General features: G+C 43.2%; 2 protein-coding genes across 5 annotated transcripts in view; one reads left to right on the top strand and one right to left on the bottom strand.

Moving 5' to 3' along the window:
- DENND2B (DENN domain containing 2B) overlaps positions 1 to 20,776 on the bottom strand; it is a 210,434-nt gene that overhangs the window by 178,334 nt on the left and 11,324 nt on the right. Inside the window, exon 2 of one of the 3 annotated variants that reach the window (XM_084854633.1) lies at positions 2,462 to 2,579. The exons of the other annotated variants lie outside the window; for them this stretch is intronic. The gene's annotated coding sequence lies outside the window, so the exon portion shown is untranslated. The remainder of the gene's footprint in view (positions 1 to 2,461; positions 2,580 to 20,776) is intronic. 3 annotated transcript variants of the gene reach the window in all.
- Positions 12,171 to 20,776, top strand: part of AKIP1 (A-kinase interacting protein 1) — a 46,664-nt gene continuing 38,058 nt past the window's right edge. The window contains exons 1-2 of one of the 2 annotated variants that reach the window (XM_084854688.1): positions 12,171 to 12,482; positions 18,048 to 18,138. The gene's annotated coding sequence lies outside the window, so the exon portion shown is untranslated. The remainder of the gene's footprint in view (positions 12,483 to 18,047; positions 18,139 to 20,776) is intronic. The other variant, XM_084854717.1, reaches the window with a different exon arrangement.

The following is a 20,776-nucleotide window of genomic DNA, read 5'->3' as shown; positions in this document are numbered from 1 at the left end:
GGTCAGCTGGCCATCTATTATAACTAGCAAGATGTTCCAAAGTTGAGGCCAAACTTAGGTCTGAGTTTGTTGATGTTGAGGCCAAACTCAGGTATGACAATTATACAACTTCTCCTTTGATTTGCTTTCAAATGTATACAGTGGCTGAGTTTACACAACATGACTACCCATGCTCAGGGTTAAGTGTGGGTTGTTGTTGAACCATGGGTTGTGTTGTGTGAACCCAGCCAACTGACAAACCATGGGCTGTTGACCATGAACAACCCATGAAGAGAACTCATGCTTGTGAACAATGAACAACCTATGGTTTTAACGGCAAACCACACTGAATCCATACTCAAGCTTATGGGTTGTTGTGTTGTGTGAACCTAGAGTGTAAATTATTTTGTGGTACATATACAGCCCCATAATTTCCCTTTCAAGAAAACGCAACACTGCATCCTATATATTTGCAAAGATGCATTTTGACACAGAACGGCTTCCTCTCAACTTGCCCTCAGCCTTCCAACTGTGCAAAAGTGTTGTGTGATCTTAGCCTAGCTAGTGCCCTTCCAAGAGTCTCAGAGCTAGGGTTCATGGCGCAAAAAGGCACAAAAAATGCCACAAGTATACAAGAAGCTCATCCTGGTTCCCAAAAGTAACATTTGTGCACATAACAAAAACATTATAATGAATACAATTTTAGAGGAAGGGGGATTTGCCTCTGGGTCTATAAAAGGCAGATGTAGAATGCACATCACTAGACTGTGCATACATTCTTTTTTGAATGCATAGTTTCCTTTGACTACTTCCTCCCCTAATTACACTTGGCTGCCATGAATTTTGCACACATCTGCAGTGACAGAGTTTTGCAGGCAGAGGTCTGCACATTACTTGTCTGTGCCAAAGCAGTTTTTAATATGACCGTGCACTCTTGGCTTGAGCAATGTGGACTACTGGGAATCGTAGCCTCAGCAACTTCCCCAATTGTTGTAGGGGAAGTCATCAGGGTTCAATGGACCTTTGCACTCCTCCGCTCTGGCCTCTAGTGCCTCACTGCTCAGGTCACAAATGCTCTCCCATAATTGGATTCCAGTTCTGGTCTTCATCAGTAGTTAGATTTTAGGTTGGAGGGACAGACATTAGCTGAACCAATCTTTCATGCCAACTTTAAGACAGATGCTTTCATCAGGACCCGAAAGCAATCTGTTTATGGAATAAAACATTCCTCCTTCCTGCATGTATAACATTCTTAAGACCAGGCACGTGACTGATACGTCAATACAATTTGATGGTGATTTATGATAAAACAGCAACACAATTAGCTTCCTTTATCACTCAAGCAGAGCCAGGCTTTCAGCTTTAAAACTCCAAAAACAATTTGATTGTGTAAACCACAAAGTTTACTTGTATCAGTAGTTAATTATTATCATTTTGAGAGGGAGAGGTATCCATGCCCATGCCTGGCTGGAAGCCAAAATTACTCTTGGAAGTCCCACTCTTTACACCTAAACAAGATGGGACTTGTAGATGACATCACTCACTGGAATGGACATGCATTCTGCAAATACTCCAAGGATTCTGCAATAATCTCCCTACAACTGACTGCACTTATTCCTTAGACCAGTAGTGAACAACCTGTGGGCAGCGTGTGGGCCTTGGCCACTGCCCACAAAGCCAGGAAGTCTTTTTTAGTGCTAAGCAGGGAAAAGCTCTTATCTCCAGTCAGCATCTGATTGGAGATAGTGCATTTCCCTGGTGAGCATTCCCTGAGGGTTTCCCTTTAGGGGATTCACTATGAATTAATGTGGAGGGTGTCCAATGGAGAAGGGAGCCCATACAGCTTCTGTGAGAGACAAAGACCATGTTGCATGTTACATAACACGGGGTGGCATTTAAAAGTCTCTAAAGAACTGGGATCACTATTTCCCTAGAACAAGGGAGACAACCTTGTGCCCTCCAGATGTTTTTTGACTACAACTCCCAGAATCCCTGACCTTTGGCCACGCTGACTGGGGATAATGGGAGTTGAAGTCCAAAACATCTGGGAGGCGCCAGGTTGCCTATCCCTGCCCTAGAGGTTAAATTCCAGGAGGATAAAATTCTCTTTGGATTCAGTAAGAGGGCTCGAAACTTCTTCAATCTAAATCAGCAACAGATGGAGTGAACAGGAAGTACGTTCCATTCCAAAATAGAATCTATCCACTTAACAGAGATAGTGTGGCACTCAGACATATTATATTCTACTCTGAAAGGGACCAAGGATAATCCAGTTAACTTTATTACGCAAATGTTGAAGTAGCATTTGAACATAAATTTGAATTAAAAACCAAATATAAAATTTTAATTTAGCTATTCTCAAAGAAATTACCATCTAAATGCTCTTCATTGGCTCTACTGGGTAAGTAATTCCTACAATGGTATACAGAGAACTGGTTGGTTTACATATAGTTACTTTTCCTTCCATCTGAGTAGTCCCAACCTGTGATCAGATACATAGATGCGGTTTCCTTTTCTCTTCCTCATATTTCTGTAGTTGCTGTTGTCTCTATACATCTCCTTATTCTTAGGACAATAGAATCATAGGGCTGGATCCAAACCTACAATAGACGGACTGAAATCAATAGGATTTATAGTCCTGACTAGCTCAAGTTCCATTGATTTCAATGGTCTACTGTAAGTATGACTAAGTCTGGATCTAACCCACAGAGTTGGAAGGGAACTCAAAGATCATCCAGCCCAGCCTTTCATGTACAGACAGCCCAAGTCCTGAGAAATGAGAAAATAATGGATAATTGGCTTCATTTACCACTGTAGTTTCTAAATCCAGTTAGGTAGGACAGCACAACATTCCTCTCCAAAGGGAATGGGCCTGTAACTTTTCCATCCTTATCTTCCTCTCCATTCCAATACTCCCTTCTCTGGTTTTATTACCATATTGTTTCTCACGTGTGAGTTACTAGGTTTGTCAGCCAAGCTTCTTGTGCATTTACAGAATGCACACAGGAATTGTTCAGTGAACCTCAGGCATCTGTGAACTTATTAATATACTCCCACCTTGCAGCAAGATTCCAGCCCTGCAGTCTAGTTTAAGTCAAAGCTTAGTTTGTTGTTGCTGTATATTGTGTGCAGCCATTTAGACTGACAGCAAGGAGCTAGAACCACATTATAACTTGAGGGTAGGGCTCCCAAATTATGGAACGTTCAGCCACTCCATGCATTAACAGGGCAGAACAAATAGGGTGGAAAGAGGCACACTGAGGCCAAAATATCATGATGAATGTCGGGCCACACTTGGAAGGAGCCAGAGCCCAATGACAGCGTACATACTTTGCATACAAAAGGTCCCAGAATCAATCTCTTTCATCAGGTGGCAGGTCTGGGGAACGACCATGTCCAAGACCTGGGCCTGGGAAGAGTCACAGGCAGTCAGAGTAGGTCACAGCCTCCTCCAACCTGGTAACCTCCAGATGTGTTTGGGCTACAACTCCCACCATCCCTATCCAGCATGGCCTATGCTGGCTGGGGATGTTGGGAGTTGCAGTCCAACACATCTGGAGGGCCCCAAGCTGGGGGAGGCTGGAGTAGACATTACTGATAGAATGACCTAGTTTAAGGCAGTTTGACAATATTTTATTTTAAATTGGTAATAGGCAAAGAGTTCATGGGTTGACAGTGTAGATTGTACTGCAACCAGTAGAGAATACATTGCTTAATTCAAGCCACCAAAGCGGGGTGTGTGGGGTCCTTCATTTTGATTCATCACTCCTACAAAATGTATTGCTATCCATTATTTTGAGAAATAACCCATAACAATACATAGAGACAAATTCCATCCTCAACAAATTTTCTATTTGCTTTTGACAGATGTGGGCAACATCGGCAACTCTATTTGTGGGGTGAGAAGAGGCAGGCCTCAAGCTGGTGGTTGAAAGTAGCTACTGTATTTATTCTACAAAGATTGATTGAAACATATTTCGACCAATCATCTTCTTTGGGGCAAAGTGTCTTCATATGTCTTAGTCTGGTACACCAGTTTAAAATACACTTTAAAAGATTGCTTTGGGAAATCTGATTTTTTGCCCCAAGGAAGACCATTGATTGAAACAAATTTCAACCAACCTTCATAAAATATGCCACTTTCAGACACCAGCTTGAACCTTACCTCTCCCTTTGTTTTGAGTTTTTCTCCCTGTTTTTGTGGTGTAGTCATTCTCTCTCACAAACACTGCTTGGAAGCAATTTCTACTAAAACAAAATGATCACAAAGACAGGGCAACAGAAATGGTCCAAGAGTTCACTGTTCAAGGACAAAATGGCTCCCAGTTAGGTGCTGAACCATGCTCCCTAACAACTTTTCTACTTTCCTCTCTTCCCTCCATCCCATGTCATTAAGTTCAGCAAGGCAGCAGGTGTGTCAAACACAAATTCTTCTTCCATGTGCTTAAAATGAATCTACGGTTCTGCAGCAAAACTCTGAATGAGCACAAAGGCTGCAGCAGTATGACAGAAAGTGGCCTCCATATCAAATCCAGGATTGGATCTTAATGGTTTTGCCCTCGGAGAACCAGCTTTCTGGATAAATGGAGCATTAATCTGAAGTGTTTATCTCAGAATTGCAGTCTCATGTCCTTAAGGAAGGATAATTATCCACAGCCTGGCACTGTATCCTGGAAAATATTAACAGTGGAACCAATCTTCAGTCTTATTTCACATCACTAAATGCTACTAAGCATATGGAGCTAAACTATGAGTGGTTCAGGTTTCTCAATGGCAAAAGCAGAAAGGCTAGGAAGATATGGCAACTTATTTTCCCCAGACTATGTTTATTAGGCTATTTATTACTCACACTCACTCTCTCTCTTAGAAACATTTTGCAGTATTCTGGATTTTTCCCCCTGGGAAAATGTTATTCATTTATGAGCCCTGGGGTTTAAATTTCATTTTTCCATATTAAAGCAGCATGCATTAACAAAGTATTACCTATAAGACTACTGTTATCTATATCTCACTTATCAGAAACCCATCATCATTACCTATTTAGATTTTATCCCACTTTTCCCCAATAACTTTGCAAGGGGCTGGAACTCATGTGTTCCATTTCATTCATTCATTCTTCACATTTCTATACCACCCAACAGCCAAAGCTCTCTGAGAAGTTTCCAGAGATTAAAACCCTAAAAATACAATATAAAAACAAAGACACAAAGATATAACGATTTTTAACAATCAACAATAAATCGCAGGACCCATTAAAACCTTATCTTATGCTGTCAAATGCCTGGGAACAGAGGGAAGTCTTGACCTGGCACTGAAAAGATGACAGTGTTGGTGCTAAGGGGGCCTCACGGGGGAGTGTTCCATAATCTGAGGGGCCAGCACCAAGAAGGCCCTCTCCCTTGTTGCCATCCTCAAAACCTCCCTCGGAGGAAGCACTTGGAGGTGGGCCTCAGATGATGAGCACAGTATATGGGTAGGTTCATACCAGGAGAGGCATTTTGTGTGAGGGTGAAGAGGGAAGGGAGTTACGTGCACGCACATGCACAGGACTTCTTCACTCCCAAAACAGTTTTTGTATATATCCTAAACATCCTGGGTTGGATCCAGACTTAGGGCTTCTTCACACAGAGTTTTTATCATGCGATTTTATTGGTTACTCATGGAAGTTTGTGGGTCCTTCAGATGATGTTGTCAACCTCCAGGGCATCCCCCGCACTAAATTACCTTTATTCCATTTTTTAAAGGATTGGAGCTATGAAATTACTGCACTTTAATTCCGTTTGAGTTTCCTCCTGAAAAGAGGAAAACTCGCGATAAGAGGAGCTAGACCACAGCGCCATCTAGCTGCTGTATAATGAAACATATCAAAGACTCAGATAAGAGGGAAAAATGGGGGAAAGGAAACGAGTGTAAAGGGAGTCCGTCGTGATCCTGCATTTAAAACAGAAGCAGAAAGCCCCGTTTTAAATGTGGGATTTTAAACTGGTGTAGGATGCTCTTCGTTATCCATAGAGTAGACCCGCTGAAATCAAAGGAAATTAGTTTATTTGGGACTAACTTAAGTTTATTGATTTCAATAGGTCTACTCCAGGTATGCTTAAGTCTGGATCCAATGCCCTGGGGAGGCCTGTCAAGCCGCTCCGTCACTGCTGTTGGAGCCGATCCATCACATTTTATCTTGAAGCTTTTCCCTGAGATCCAGATGCTTTTTTCTCTCTTCATTTTTGCTGATGTTTGTCTCCTTTAGATTTGTTTTATACTTGGGACTCTTATAATGTTTATATGATTTCTTTTTTTACTGCAGAATCACCTTGAGTGACTTTGGACAGAAAGGCAAAAGGTTTTATAAATACATAAACCAAAAAAGCCAGGTTTTGAATACATTGCTTACAAAGCAACAGTATAAAGTCACTGTCTGATACCAACATAAACTCACACTGTCTGCATTCCTGCCAACTCTGCTGCTTTCTTGGCTCGCCGAAAGTCTAACTTAGAAGAAGTGTTGGATGCAATCAGCAGATCAGATTGATCGGATCTATTTTGTGCAGGACAGAAGACCAAGAGCCAAGATTAGATCACTGCCATTTGCTGATTGCTAACCTTCCTCTAGGTTAGCCCTGTGGCTTACTGGGTAAGTGACACAGTCAGCAGGTATGCTTTCTCCAAACTACGTGACTCAGATATGAACAGGAGACTTTCCCCTCCAATGTGGTTTCCATGTCTTGGTATTGATTAGGAACATAGGAAGCTGCCTTCTACCACTGATCCGTCTAGCCCAGTATTGTTGACATTGACTGGCAGTGACTCTCCAGGGTTTCAGGCAGGAAATTTTCCAGCCCCACTGAAGATGCCAAGGATTGAACTTGGGACTTTCTGCATCCAAAGCAGGTGCTCTGCCACTGGGCCACAGCCCCTCCTCTGAGTTCCTCATCTGTAAAACAGGATCAATGGTGACCTGCCTCACAACAAGATTACAAAGAACTTTGTATGCCAAGGCTGCAATCCTATACCCATTTATCTACCAGTAAGTTCCACTGAATTCAGTTAGACTTACTGCTGAGTAGACGTATATAGGATTGCACTGTAAATGATGAAAATTATGAATATGCTGACATCTTTGGGACTGAACAATTGCAGGTCTTGTAGACAGGCAGGCACAGAGGGTATCTGCTTGGAGCAACCCCCTCCCTCCTGCTTTGGAAGGGGTTGCTCCAGTGGGGCACACATGAGCCTAAAAGACACACGGCTGTCCCATCATGTCTACTTTTGCCCTATGCTTTGCAGCGCAGACATAGCTTGTGAAGGACAGACATAATATACAGAGCTCACAGCAAATTCAGAGTGCTGGGGCAGGCAAGCACATTAAATCATCTGTCTTATTCCTGCCCACCCACTACCTTCCTGGCATCTGCTGCTGTGTCAGGGTGGACACTGAGCCCATAGAATCCCAGAGCAGTACTGGTTCTGAGGAAGAGCAGTTGCTCCTGGGAGAGGAGCACGCTCCTCTTTCCCAGGGCCCATAGCTGACGGAGATTCCTCCCACCAGCATTCCTAGCTTAGATAGCAGTCCAGGGAGTGACAGAGCGCGGATGGCAGACTTGGTGGACGCACGACGCCGACGCAGAGAGCGGCGCCAAATGGAGGGCGCAGAAAGGAGGCGTAGTGCCCGGTTGGCGCGCAAACAACGGCTGCGCCCAGAGGATCCAAGGGAAAAGGGGAGGGACTCTCCCTAGTCCTTAAGTTCAGGGGTCTGCCAGTAATTCCCTTTCAAACTAGGACCAACTGTTCCAACTTAGGGCATAGGTACTGTGCTGCTCAGATCTAGTTGCAAATGGTAGAGTTGTTAAGTTGTAAAAGAAGAATAAAGCTTTGAAAGGAATCCCTTTGTCTGTGTCTGGACTTGGCTACTGGATTAGACTGAGAGAGGCCTCCAAGGAGCCCGTGACATGCTGCTGCCTCCTCCTGGTGAATAAAGCAGTCATCTGGGGCACCTAGCAACCTTGGTAAACTTGTGGAGAAGGAGGAGAAGCAAGCTGCAGTGAGCAAGCAAGAGAGGGAGCAGGTGGAGAAGCGACAAGACTGACAGGCTTTAATCAAATCAGCATTCCATCCACTGGTACACTCAGTCAGTTCACTCATGAAGGGAAGTTCACACCGAGACTGAAGAATGAGCTTCAAGCCCTCTTTTTGTATGATGCCTATCTCCTCCCTGGGGAAAATTGTCAGCAGCATAGCAGTAAAGCTGCATTTTCATTAATTTCGCCAAAAGCAGATGATGCTTTGTGCCATTTTTATCACAAACCGCTAGCTTTGCGTCTTGTCATTAGTAGAAAGGGCAAGAGGGAAAATTTCACCATAGATGTTTGGGCCACAAAGTTAAAAAAAAATAAAAGTATCCTGAAAAAGAGAAGAACTTTGGGATTTGATAACATTATCATGTTCTGCTGTTATGTTTGTTCTTTTTGTCTCTTTTTTATACTTCTCCACTGCACAGCTGATCTTGAAGATTCACGTTGATCAGTGGGGAAAATGCTGCTTGATAAGATTTAGCTACTCTTTCAGTCGGGCCAAGATCGCTACAGCTACCTGTCAAAGAACAAAAAGAGCAAATGATTTCAAAGTGGTCCTACCATAATTTGGAGAACTGATAAATTAGAGAACTCCACGAAGAGTGCTCACTGGACACTGCAACTTCAGGTGCTTGAAATTAAATATAAACTAGATCGTCATGTAGGATGAACCCAATGTATTAATTATAGAGAAAGCATTCAGTAGTTAGCTGGGTAGGCAATCCAAAACAAATACAACAACATTTGTATCACAATGTTGATAATAATAACAATATACAACTTCATATGGTTGATATTAACTGCCTGCCTGCCCACCCATACTTTTTACTAGCTGGAGCTGTTTCAAGATTTATTGAAGCTTTAAATGGATGCAAAAGTTTGCCATATTTCAGATCATCATAGTCTGTCTCAAAACATTTTGCCTCTTGGGACTGGAATGGTCAAGATGTATTACCTTCTAGGACAGGGATAGGCAACCTGATGCCCCCCAGATGTTTTGGACTACTACTCCTATAATCCCCAATCATTGGCCCTAGTGGCTGGGGCTGATGGAAGCTATAGTCCAAAACATCTGGAGGACACCATGTTGCCTACCCCTTTTCTAGGACCTTTGTTACATTAGACAACAATATGAGAGTAATATTACAGGTAACTCCTTTTGACTTTCCAAAAATAATATACAGCTCAATGAAATGGGAGAGGAAATAATCCTCAAACCCCACAACCTTATGGGATGCAGTCAAATACCCTAACCACATGGCCACTGTGATTGAAATGTTGGCCCCGAGTTGCAAGTATTTCACTGAAGGAGCCCCGATTTTGCCCAGTTCTGTTTCCCTCTATGAAAAGTCAATTACAGTTTTTGTCATTGCACTGATTAGCGAGGAGTGGGGAACCATGATGGGGACTTGCAGCCCAATCCTTTGCTTGCTTACTCAGAAGTAAAGCTCACTGATTTCTGTGGGCCTTACTACAAAGTGAACAAGCACAGAATTGCTATCTTAGCCACTTAGATTGCAGTCCTACACACCATGACTTGGGAGGAAGCTTGATAGAACACAGCGGAACATACTTCTGAGCAAAGATGCATAGGATTATGCTGTTAGTTGGACATCAAGAGTTGCCAGATATACCATGCTCTAAAGCACCAGCAGAAAACCTCAAGGGCCTGATGTGTCTTTCCAGGGGGCTCATGCCAGTGTTGGGTGGAGCCAAATTCAAAAGTGGGCAAGGCCAAGGCTACATACACAACCCATTCACACCCATCCATACATCCACACACTGTCCCATTCACACACATCTCTCTCTCTGTAACCCCGTTCTCTCTCTCTCTCAATCTCAATCTCTCTCCCTCCCGCCCCCTGTTCTCCTGTTATCCTGTTCTCCCCCTCTCCTCATTCTCCATGTTACCCTGTCACTCCATTGGCCCAGCTACCCCACTGTATCTGCCTCCAAATTCTCCCCGTCTCCCCATTCTCTCTGTCCCTTTTCAGAACATCATGATCCAGAAGAGTTTTGAGTGCAAGAACAAAACAGATAGATTTTAAGACATCACAACCATCCCAGTGTCACCTAGTTTTAAAAATCTTTGCAGTAACAATTCACATATAAAATGCACAAAAGACTTTGCAAAAGAGGCTTGTGGAATATAATGCGAAGTGTTAAACAAGCTGTGTCACTTGTGTATCAAAGAAAGTGCACATTATTACTGGCTTCCAGATTGTGATACATGTTCACAATGCGCCTCAGTTTGGAACTAATGGTCTACTCAAGGCCTACTGTTTTTCAGGAGTTGTGAAGCGCCTTCTCATTGAACACATTATAAAGCAACATTAAACACGTACACTTCATGTGATCTTTTCAAGCCCGTATGGAAACCCAACTGATCTTGATTGACTTTGGACCAATCATACATACATACATGAATCTAAAGGAGGAGGAGACTAAAGGCTCTCTAAATATCATCCAACTATTCCTAGAATACTTTAATTGGATATTGAGAATTTGGGGAAGAAATTATCCTTGACAGAAAGTTTTAAAAAGCACAGAGCTGGAATTTTTTTTTAAAAAATTAAGTCACTGAACATAACAAAGGAACTGATGAACAGGGGACTGAGCAGCAACTGGGCTACCATCTGGTAACCACACAGTACAATCATTTTCCTTTCATGGTGATCTCTATCAGATGCTCTCTCCAGCAGCCTATTTAGGTAGTCATGAGTAATGACTGCCATTCTGTAGCAGATACTGAAACGTTAGATAGGATGAGGCCCATACTCCTTTCCATTCAAATGTGCACATTTCACATCTACAGCACGGTAAATGTGTAGCTGAGGAACACAGGGAGGGTCATTGGTTTGACTAACACCCATTTGTATACAAACAAGCCAGGCTCAGCCACAGAAGCAGTTTTCACTGTGAGGGCAGAGCCCAGGAATATATGATTACTTACTTACTGTGCACGTTCAGATCCTTTCTCCTACCATCACCTCCTGCTACATATTTAGGAGTAAGGAACCAAGATTGCAGTGCAGACAGCATGTCTCTTGGGCAGGGTTGAGATGTGGCACATCCCTTTCTAGAAATGAAGCACTGCACACAGCAGTCTCCATACCAACTTGCATAGGCATATTTAAGTGTGGTTCAGGGAATCAGTGGTAGCTGAATGTGGTTATACTGCAAGCCATCCAATGATAATCACAGACAGATGACTGACCTGGAGTCTGTATACAGAATTTTGATACTACTAATATCAGAAATATGATACTACTGTCCCATTATCCCCGAATTTAGCCCTTATGGTAATTCTCCTGGTAGTCTCAGGGTGCTTCCAAACAGAGGGCTTCTAGTGCTACTGATAATTGCTCTCCACTGTAAGGTACAAGTGAAATTGTAATTGACTGTCCACATTTCAGGGCTTTAGTGCTTCTTTTGATGTTTGCATCTTTATATGTTCCAGTCCAGCCACACAGTAGACATTTACTTGTTTATTGATTTCTGTCAAGAAAAATGGCACACAAGGCATGACATCGCAATAGGGGCAGTGTTGTCCCTTCCACTTTCCCCAGCCCTCATTGGTTACCACGTACACCCTTCTCCCAACATTCTGAAGCATGTACTTCTCAGAATCATTTTAGCAACCTATTTGGTGGGTAGATGTTCACAGTTTTTAAAGCAGTGCTATTAAAACAACAACAACAACAAAGTTGCTTTGAAATGAGTGCATGCATCTTGGGAAAAGAAGATTGCAGCTAAGCTTACTTCTGAGTAACAGAGTTATGGATTGAGCTGTAAATTCCATCAATTTTACCTGAGAATGGCCAATCTCTAGTCTGGTCAAGTTCAGAATCAGATCTAATGGGCAACCTGATCTAGCCAGTTTCACATCCAGGCTAATTTACTGGCTTGTTTTTCCCAGCTACTCTACCACAGCACAATTGTGAGTTAAGCACACACACACCACACAATCGTGCCTGCTGCACAGGGCTAGACAATTGCAGCCTTATAGGATTACAGCCAGAATCTGGAAGTAAGCAGTCAGAACCCCGAATAAGTGCTGTCGTTTTCAGTGTAATCTACTATTTAAACAGCTAATTGAAATGTGTGGGTTGAGGAAACCTCATTCCAGGAAGCAATTAATTAAAGCTGAGAGCCAGTAGAGGGGGAGGACTTGCTGTGCAGGACATGAAATGGCTCTAAGACTAAAAATGTATTGCAAGCAATAAGGAAAAGCGGGACCGTGCCAACACACCATCCACCTTCCTGAGGGGAAATCCTCCCACCGGCCTCAATTGTGCATTTTCGTATCCACACCTGCAAAGAGACTGCACTGCTATTCAGCTCTTTCTCTCAACAGATTTTCTGCAGTATTAAAAAAGAAGAAGATGGAAGAAGCAGTGGGAAAACATGTGAGGATTACACTTGGATTACAAGGTAGGGTGTTTCTAGATGGTTTTTTTAGCACACCATTGTTCTGCCTCATTCATGGAATTTTAGGTGGTGGGGGTTCCAGGCAATGTAATCCTCCTGTGTTTTCTCAGAACATCTTTTCACTTTATTCCTTAGGGATAAAAAGATAGAATAGCTGCACAATACCTTATAATTGGCAGCACTAGGAGGCTCCGTCTGGAAGGTTGTCTGGATCCCTCATAAAGTTACATGAAGGAGGCATGGAAATTGCATATTAAAAGCAATCTGCCATGCCTCAGTAGGAGGCGCAGAGATGCAATGAGCTTAGTTCAGTCTCCCCAGGGATCTCTCTCTTGGAGATGGGGTAATTTTTCTTTCTCATCCCCTCCCCTATACAAATATAGCATCGCTCCCTTCTAGTCTATTTCCAGACCTGCTGTGTCAGATGTAGTTTGCTATTAGATTTCTGAACCTTGCTTGTTTTATCTCAGAGACTGTGTCTTAATTTCATATTCCTGTTCTTTTTCTTAATCATCGCTTGCTTCCTAACTCCTTCTGATTCTGGAGGTTAATCATCATTGTGGAAACTTCCTGGCAAATAATGCTTGGCTTCATGCCTTCTCTCTCTCCAGCGGCATAGGATTTAATGCTTGATTTCCAATTGGGCAATCCCACAATTATCAAATTGGGTTTAGAACACTAGAAGAATGACTTGTTACTCTAACCTTTAACTTTGAGAATCCATGGAAAACACACACTTTTTTTGTTTCCTTACTGTTGCCAGGATCTCTGTAATTTGAATTCCAAAATCTGTATCAGTGTAATTCCTTTATTAGACCAACCCAAAAGTCACCAAGTTTCCAAGATCTCCAGATCTCTTAATCAGGCAATATGTTACAAAAATGGGGGAAAGGGAAGGTAAAGAAGGGGGAGTCTGACTTGATGGTGAAGTCATGGAGCATTTCTACATGAGGCTGTTAATCTTTTGAATCTACTTTTAGTTTCATTGCAAAATTGAGACCCAAGCAGTACATGAAGAGTGCTTCCTTTCCTGCTTTTCCACTACATAACCTCTAGGTGGCACTGTGGTATAGCAGAATAACACAATTACACAAATGAAAAATGCAAATTACTCACATGTACACCTTCACATGCAGGGTCGGTGTCAAACTAGGCAAGGTCAGGCACCTGCCAAGGGCTCACACCCCAACAGTAGCCCCCTGGCAAGTGCTCCCTGGAGTTGCTCCTCCTCTTCCCCATTGCAACTTGCTTATTCACCTGCCTCCCACTCTGGCCCAAAAGAATATGGTAGTGAGGAGGAGGACCAGCAGATGCTACTGCCTACTTGCTCCCTGGCTCTCTACCTGTTAACCAAGTGAGTGGTAGCAATGATGAGAGGATGAGGAACAAGAGCAGCTGGTGACAATGGCGGTGAAAAGGTAGACCTACTGAGGCAGGGAGCCCAGTGAGGATGTCTTGCCCGAGGGCCCTCAAAACCCTGAAGCCAGCACTGATCACATGATCCGCACACGCTTCACTTTTTCCAACACAGGCTTGCCTATGGTATAAATCAGCCATCGGTGGAGAGTCCAACACACTACATCTTGCCCTCGTCAGCACTAATGCAGAATATAACTTTTTTTTATTTACTCCCAGAGTAAGGGAAAGAGAAGAGCACAGGAAATGCCATATCATACTGCAATTTTTCCTCAGTCATCCACAACTCGGTTTAGCAAGGAGGAAAAAAACGAAGAACCAGCAGCAGGCTGCAACCCCATAGTAAAAAAGAGATGACTCAATAGCAGCCACTCGGGATCCCTTTCTCAATGTTTCACTAGAACAAGCTTGAAGGGCAATTGCAGAATCAACATTGTTATCCTTTTTTATTGCTCAAATGTGGAAAGAACACATTACGTTGTTGCTATTATTGCCATCATTTTAGTTTACTTTAAAACAATCCAAAGCAAAGAATCAAGTCAATCAGAACTCTTCATTCATACCAAAGAACTATTTGTTCTCCGTTCTGAGAAGTAACAGTGTGAAACAGGGAGAGCCTCAGAGCGTATTTTGCTAGTGTCACCTACTGCTGCAAAGAACTGATTAAAGACAGCTTTTGTTTTGCCTGGAACAACTGCCTACCAAATTCTCATTTCTCTCTCGTTTGGGTCTTAACTGAAAACAATGAGTTAATGTAATGTTTGTGTCCTTCCACAGCAATTCATACTGAGAATGTATAGCTCTGGGGAAAAGCCACTGAAGTTACAGCCCCAATCCTTTACAGATTTACTCTGGAGTAAGCACCACAGAATTCAGTGGCACTTACTCTCAGGAAAATATACCTAGGATTGCAGCTTAACATTCACAGGATTTTGTGCAATGGAAGTCATTCTGAGGCTGCAGTTGTGTGCATGCTTATCTATTGGACACAGAGATCTGGTTTTCACATAACACTATCCCATGGGTTAAATAAAATTGTTGAATTCTGTGCAAACCCAGCTGCACTAACAAACCATGGTTTGTTAACCACAAACAACCCAATGACCTGGTTCCCACATCACAACAGCAATTCCTGTGTTGTTTAACCCTGGAATTGTAGGGATGAGTAGGGCATGCAACCCATACATTTGTCATTTCCACTTTTAATCAACAACCCATTCCTGGGTGGTTTTGTGATATGCAAATCCAGAAACTGTGGGTTGATCAACCCAGAGTTAACCCAATAATTACCCATGGTTTGTTGTTGGGTTGTAAACACTGGGTTGTTTAAATGATGGATTGTCATTACATGTGAACCCAGAACTGTGGGTTGTTCATGGGTTCTTTTGCCAGGCTACAGAGGCAGCAGGCAAGAGTGGTCAAAATTACCTGCCGCTATACACGCCAGTACTATAGCACCACAAAGGCATTTGGGATAAGGGAGTGGGTGAAGGAGGAGGGAAACAAACAACTGAGAAAACAAACCACAGCTTGAGAAAACAAAGGGCTTGATGAAACAAACCACGTTTTGTTTGATTGTCCGCCAAACAAACCCTGGGTCCATGGGGTCACAAAGAGTCGGACACGACTGAACGACTGAACAACAACAAGGGCAACAAACCATGTGTTAATAAGTTAAATAAAACATGGGTTAGTGTTGTCTGTGAACCATGTCAGAGGGGCTTACGTCTGTGTAAGCATACATAGGATTGCACTGTGAATCTGTCTTCTGGGGCAGAGACAGCAAGCGTTCATGAAGACAATGAATCTTTTTTAGAGATAAAAAGTATAAACTGTTACATTTTCCTGGGGGACTCTGTCAAAACACTGAAAAAGAGGAATAGTGACAGAGCTACACACAAGGGGTTTTTCACACTGGCATAAAAGCTAGCATGTCACATGCTTTAATTCAAAGATTTGCTTTCCGTTCTGGCACCAAAGCGAGCATAAAAACATTCACACATCCGGCATCTTTCAAGCTCAGCTTTCAAACAGATGTTATGACAGGCAGCCGCTCACCGGACACGATGTAAGGATCGGAATGGAGACCTCTGCTCACCTGAGCTGGAGCAAAACCCCAGGCCCAGTTCCAGAACAGGATCAGCTCCAGGCAGCGCTCCTGCATGGACCGTTGATCTTGCCACAGTGCCGCTGCCTTACCAAAGGGGTGCCGCTGTGCTGCTCTGGCAGGGGCAGGGAGGGGACAGCCCCCCCGCCCCAGTTCCTCCAGCACTGACTCTCAGAGGTCTTTCTAGCCTTTGGGAGCAGTAACAGGAGGGCTGCAAGGACATGTTCCTGGCAACCAGGGCCCAGCGAGTTGACACCGTTCCACTGGCCAGGAACAGGATTGTGTTTCAGCAGCAGCAGTGCAAGTTCTTGCTTGCACTGTTACAGCTAAAGACAGCCCAGATGATAGGCTTGCCTGACTGCAGTCCTCAGGACACCCAGCCCCGGGTCGTCCTATCAGGATCAGATATTAGCACTGGGATCATCCTGGGCAAGTATTTGATTTAATCTCTCTCTCTCTCTCCACCACTTTTCTTTATAAATGAATTCATAGTATAACACAGAGATATACTATGTATAACACAGACATATCAGAGATATTGCCCTTCTTTCCTGAAACACCTGGGCCCAAAGACCTCTCCTCTGCTCATTGCTCCCCAGGCCCTGCCACTTACTGAGGCCCAGTGCAAATATCTTCTCACTGTTCTAGAGCAATACCAACCAGCCTTCCCCTCATCAACCCTGAAGAGGGACATGCCATGCACATGCCACTCACCCCTTTGCCACCCCTGAGAGAGCTTCAGCCTTTTGCATGTTTACCATGAAGGTCTGAAGGCAGTTTCTAACCATGTTCAGCAGAATTAGAAGCCTCCATGAAATAGGGAATGCTGCCTGATCAAGGTTACTGCGTACAGAGAGGTTTCTAAGTGTATTCAGCTGAACTTCATTCTCAATCCGCAATGCCTGGGGTGAGGGGGACATTGGAGGCACAGCTAACTTGTGCTCCCCCCCCCCACATGTTGACTCTGAATGCCTGGAGGACACTATAGAGCAGGGGTAAGCAACCTGGTACCCTCCAGATGTTTTGGACTACAATTCCCATGAGATCACCTGGTATGGCTAATGATAAGGGATTATGGGGGTTGTACTCCAAACATCTGGAGACACCTTGTGGCCTAAGCCAGGCTATGGAGCCTTTAGTGTGTCTCCTCTCTTGCCTGCTGTTCAATGGGTTACCAGGTTCTGAAGAGTTGCTACTTATCAGTCTTCTCATCTGCCTTTACTGCCAAGTGTAGTCACTCCCACAAAGTGCTGCCTATAAAGCCCTGGCGGTGGAGGACTGAACCAGGGCTCTCAGCAGTCCAGCTCTAGTATGTTACCTTCCGTGCCACCACCAGTGCGCTCCTCTTAGTGAAGGCCTGCTAGACTGAGCTCCAGGCTTAAAGGATAACAGCTAGGCCACAGAAATAGTCAGCTGACCCAAGGGCCAATCCCAGAGCACCAGGCCTCATAAAGCCTAAACCTCAGATTACCTACTCTGGTCTAACCAACATTAAAAAAAAAAGTGTGCTTAAGCTGCCACTTTTATTTTGAAGGAAAAGCAGCCCTGCAAGGCCCTGCACCAGTGTCCCGCTGAAAATAGCAGCTAAGGAGAATTTCAGGCAGGAAACAGGCAAAGAGACCTGATCCAGGTTGGGAGAATGATCTAGACTGGGGCTCCAAACAACTGGTTTATCTTCAAAATGAAAGTTGCCAGTTTAAGCACGCGCACACATGCACACACACGTGTGTGTGTATGGGTGTGTTTAACATAATGTGTAATTTGGCAATCCAAGCCACTTCTTTGAATTAGGACTGGGGAGAAACAGTGGTTTGAGCAAAAATTCATGAAACTGACCTAGTAATTCAGGGAGCATTTCTACACCAGCCTAAAATCCCGAATTTAAAACAGGGCTTTCTGCTTCCGTTTTAAATGGAGGATCACAACGGACTCCTTTTACACACACTTCTTTCCCCCCTTATCTGAGTCTTTGATATGTTTCATTATACGACCACTAGATGGCACTATGATCTAGCTCCTCTTATTTCAGGTTTTCCTCTTTTCAGGAGGGAACTCAAGTGGAACTCAAATGCTGTAATTTAATAGCTTGTTATCTCTGGAGGTTGACGATGTCATCTACAGGACCTGCAAACTTCTGTGAGTAACCAATCTCAATAGCAGGATAAAAGCTCTGTGTGGAGAATCCCAGGGAGAAACAGTTTCCTGAAATGGACTCCTCCAACTTTATTTCTCTGATTCATTTCGCTGATTGTTTAGCATATTTACTTGAGAATAAGCTCCATTGAACGCAGTGAGAATGACTTCTGATTAGGCATATGTAGAAATGCACCGTTAATATGTTTCTCCCTCTTCTCCCCACTCCCACCCCCCAAAAGCACCAGCATGGGACACCTTTTAAACATTTCAGTCTGCTTTCAAATGAAGCATTTTGGTGGGGGGGGGGTGTTGCAAGATATTTTTAGAAAAACATATACATGTAAAAATGTTTTTCCTAGTAGTTCACATTTAAAAAATAGAATTGTATGGCATTGCACACTGTGACATGATATATTTAACAAGCCTGTTTCATTTACTGCCTTTTCTTTGGAGAGAGGTTTAACAGTGCACCTCTCTAAGAAAATGAGCTGCTGGAGGAACAATCCACCCACTCTGTAAAAGCTATATATATTCAACTGCTGTTCATTGTAATGGTGGTCCCCAATGAATGGCAAAGGCGGCAACCATTTTTAATGGAGACATTTTTAACTTCCCAAAAGTAAAAAAAACACCAAGCCCCCCCCTCAGAACATGGCTTCCTGGGAAAACAAAATGGCAACCATTCCGATTGTTTTCCCTCACCACAAAAATATAGCTGGGGAAAAAGGCCAATTTCAAAGCGAAACAGCTGAGAAATGATGCTTGTCAATTCTGTATTGCCCTAGTCTGTATTGTGAATACTCTGCCAAGCTCATAAAAATAGACTATTATTTAAGTTTAGGAAATCTGCATATGATCCAGCCCTTGGGGCTAATTCCAACATAACATTTTGCAGCAGCAACTCTATAGAAAGTAATAGCTCTGAAATCACTGTTTTCCTTGGCTGTTCTAGATTAATTGCTTGAATCCCACATCCATGACATCAGCAGATTTTTAGTTTTGAACACCAAATACCTCTATTGCCCTGTAGACAGAGAGTTCATGAGGTTTTTAACCCACCACTTTACCAAAGCTTTTGCTTCTGGATTTTTTGTGGGATTAAAATCAGCTCCTTTACGCATGTTCCCCCTGCCCAAGTTTTTCTTTCTCTGCCTTTCTATATGTTCCATTACACAACCACACAGTGGCACTGTGGTGTAGTGGAATTGCACAAATACACAAGGGTTTCATACTGCCATTCACAAAAATATCAAAATTCTGTTGAAATATTCTGCTAAAATCGGACACCACTTCTTATGAATGAACTTGAAACTTTATTTTCAGATAAAAATGCAGTTGAGGCCTAAAACCTCTAACTACAACCAGATCGCCCCTCCTCCAAATATTAACTCTTGACTTACAATAGTACTGTTTGCATGAATTTTATCACAGCAGTCTAAAGTCCAAGCTGCACATGACAGTAAACATGGCACTCTGAATAGTGACAATTTTTTAAAAGTAATAGCAGGCATAGGCAGTATGGTCCCAATAAAAATTGGGACCACAGCCTCTTGTGACATAAGTTTTAACAGTTAAATTTTATATCCCAGGCATTATGGCCCAACTTAAACCATTCCCTTCCAGACAGTATTCCAATGAAAATCCCCCCTCCCATACTACAATTAGACCTGAAAAACACTCCCATTAGCACCAATGGGAACATTTTCAAGGGTTAGTAGCAGTGGAGGAGGGGTGATTTTCATCAGGATCGTTGCTAGGGAAAGAAGAGTTAAACCTCCCCAGGTCCTGATGAAAATGGGGGTGGGGGCTGCTAATAATTTTTTTTTTTTTAACCTGATGTGCTTCAGAGGGACATGTTTAGCATCATATCCAGTTTGGCCCCCTATAAACTCCAACTGGGTTCCTTGTAAGGCAATTACAATACATCAGGACACTGAATAAATATGAAGAACTAAGTCCTTATTCTGAGGTCTAGAAAGGAAGAAGAACAATGGGAACACAAACCTTCTAAAACAATGAAAAACAATTGGTGCAATATTTATCCTTGCAAGCAAATTCTCCCCGCCCTTGCATGATGACAAATCTCCACAGCGGTCAGAGTCCCATCAGTCCGTGCTACACATGGAAGCAGCTCACCAGGGCATTACAGTGAATGGGAGGTCTGTGCATGCCTCTCACATCATCAACCACCATCCCTCCTTGTCCTGTGCAATTTATGTGAGTGCTGGATCTTGAGTAACACTGTACTCAGAGAGGGGAATTGGATGGCGATATGGGAAGCGTTCAGAGACATCCCGTTCCTTGTAATATCCTGGTATGTAGCTTCTATGTACGCCCATACATACACTGAGCAGGAAGGAGAGATACATAGTCCTGTCAAGACAAATGGGGCTCCCTCATATGCAGGCACTGTACCCTAACATGGGAGAGGATCACACTCACTGTAATGTAACATACAATAAAAGCAGCTGTAATATATAGGTACATCTATGGTAGGTGGTATCCATATTCCTACACACCCATAGTGTTGTGGGAGACTACAAAGGAAGAGAAATGGCACAGAATAGCAGGGATGGTGTCAGGAAGGCTAAAGCTGAGAATGAGCTGAGGTTAGCAAGGGATGCTAAAAGCAACAAAA

This window comes from Heloderma suspectum, chromosome 1 (genome assembly GCF_057233095.1).
Source record: "Heloderma suspectum isolate Gila_16-S chromosome 1, 16-S_ref, whole genome shotgun sequence".
Taxonomy (NCBI): Eukaryota; Metazoa; Chordata; class Lepidosauria; order Squamata; family Helodermatidae; genus Heloderma; species Heloderma suspectum.
The sequence above is the reverse complement of the archived record's forward strand: the minus strand, read 5'-3'. Positions and strand labels throughout refer to the sequence as shown.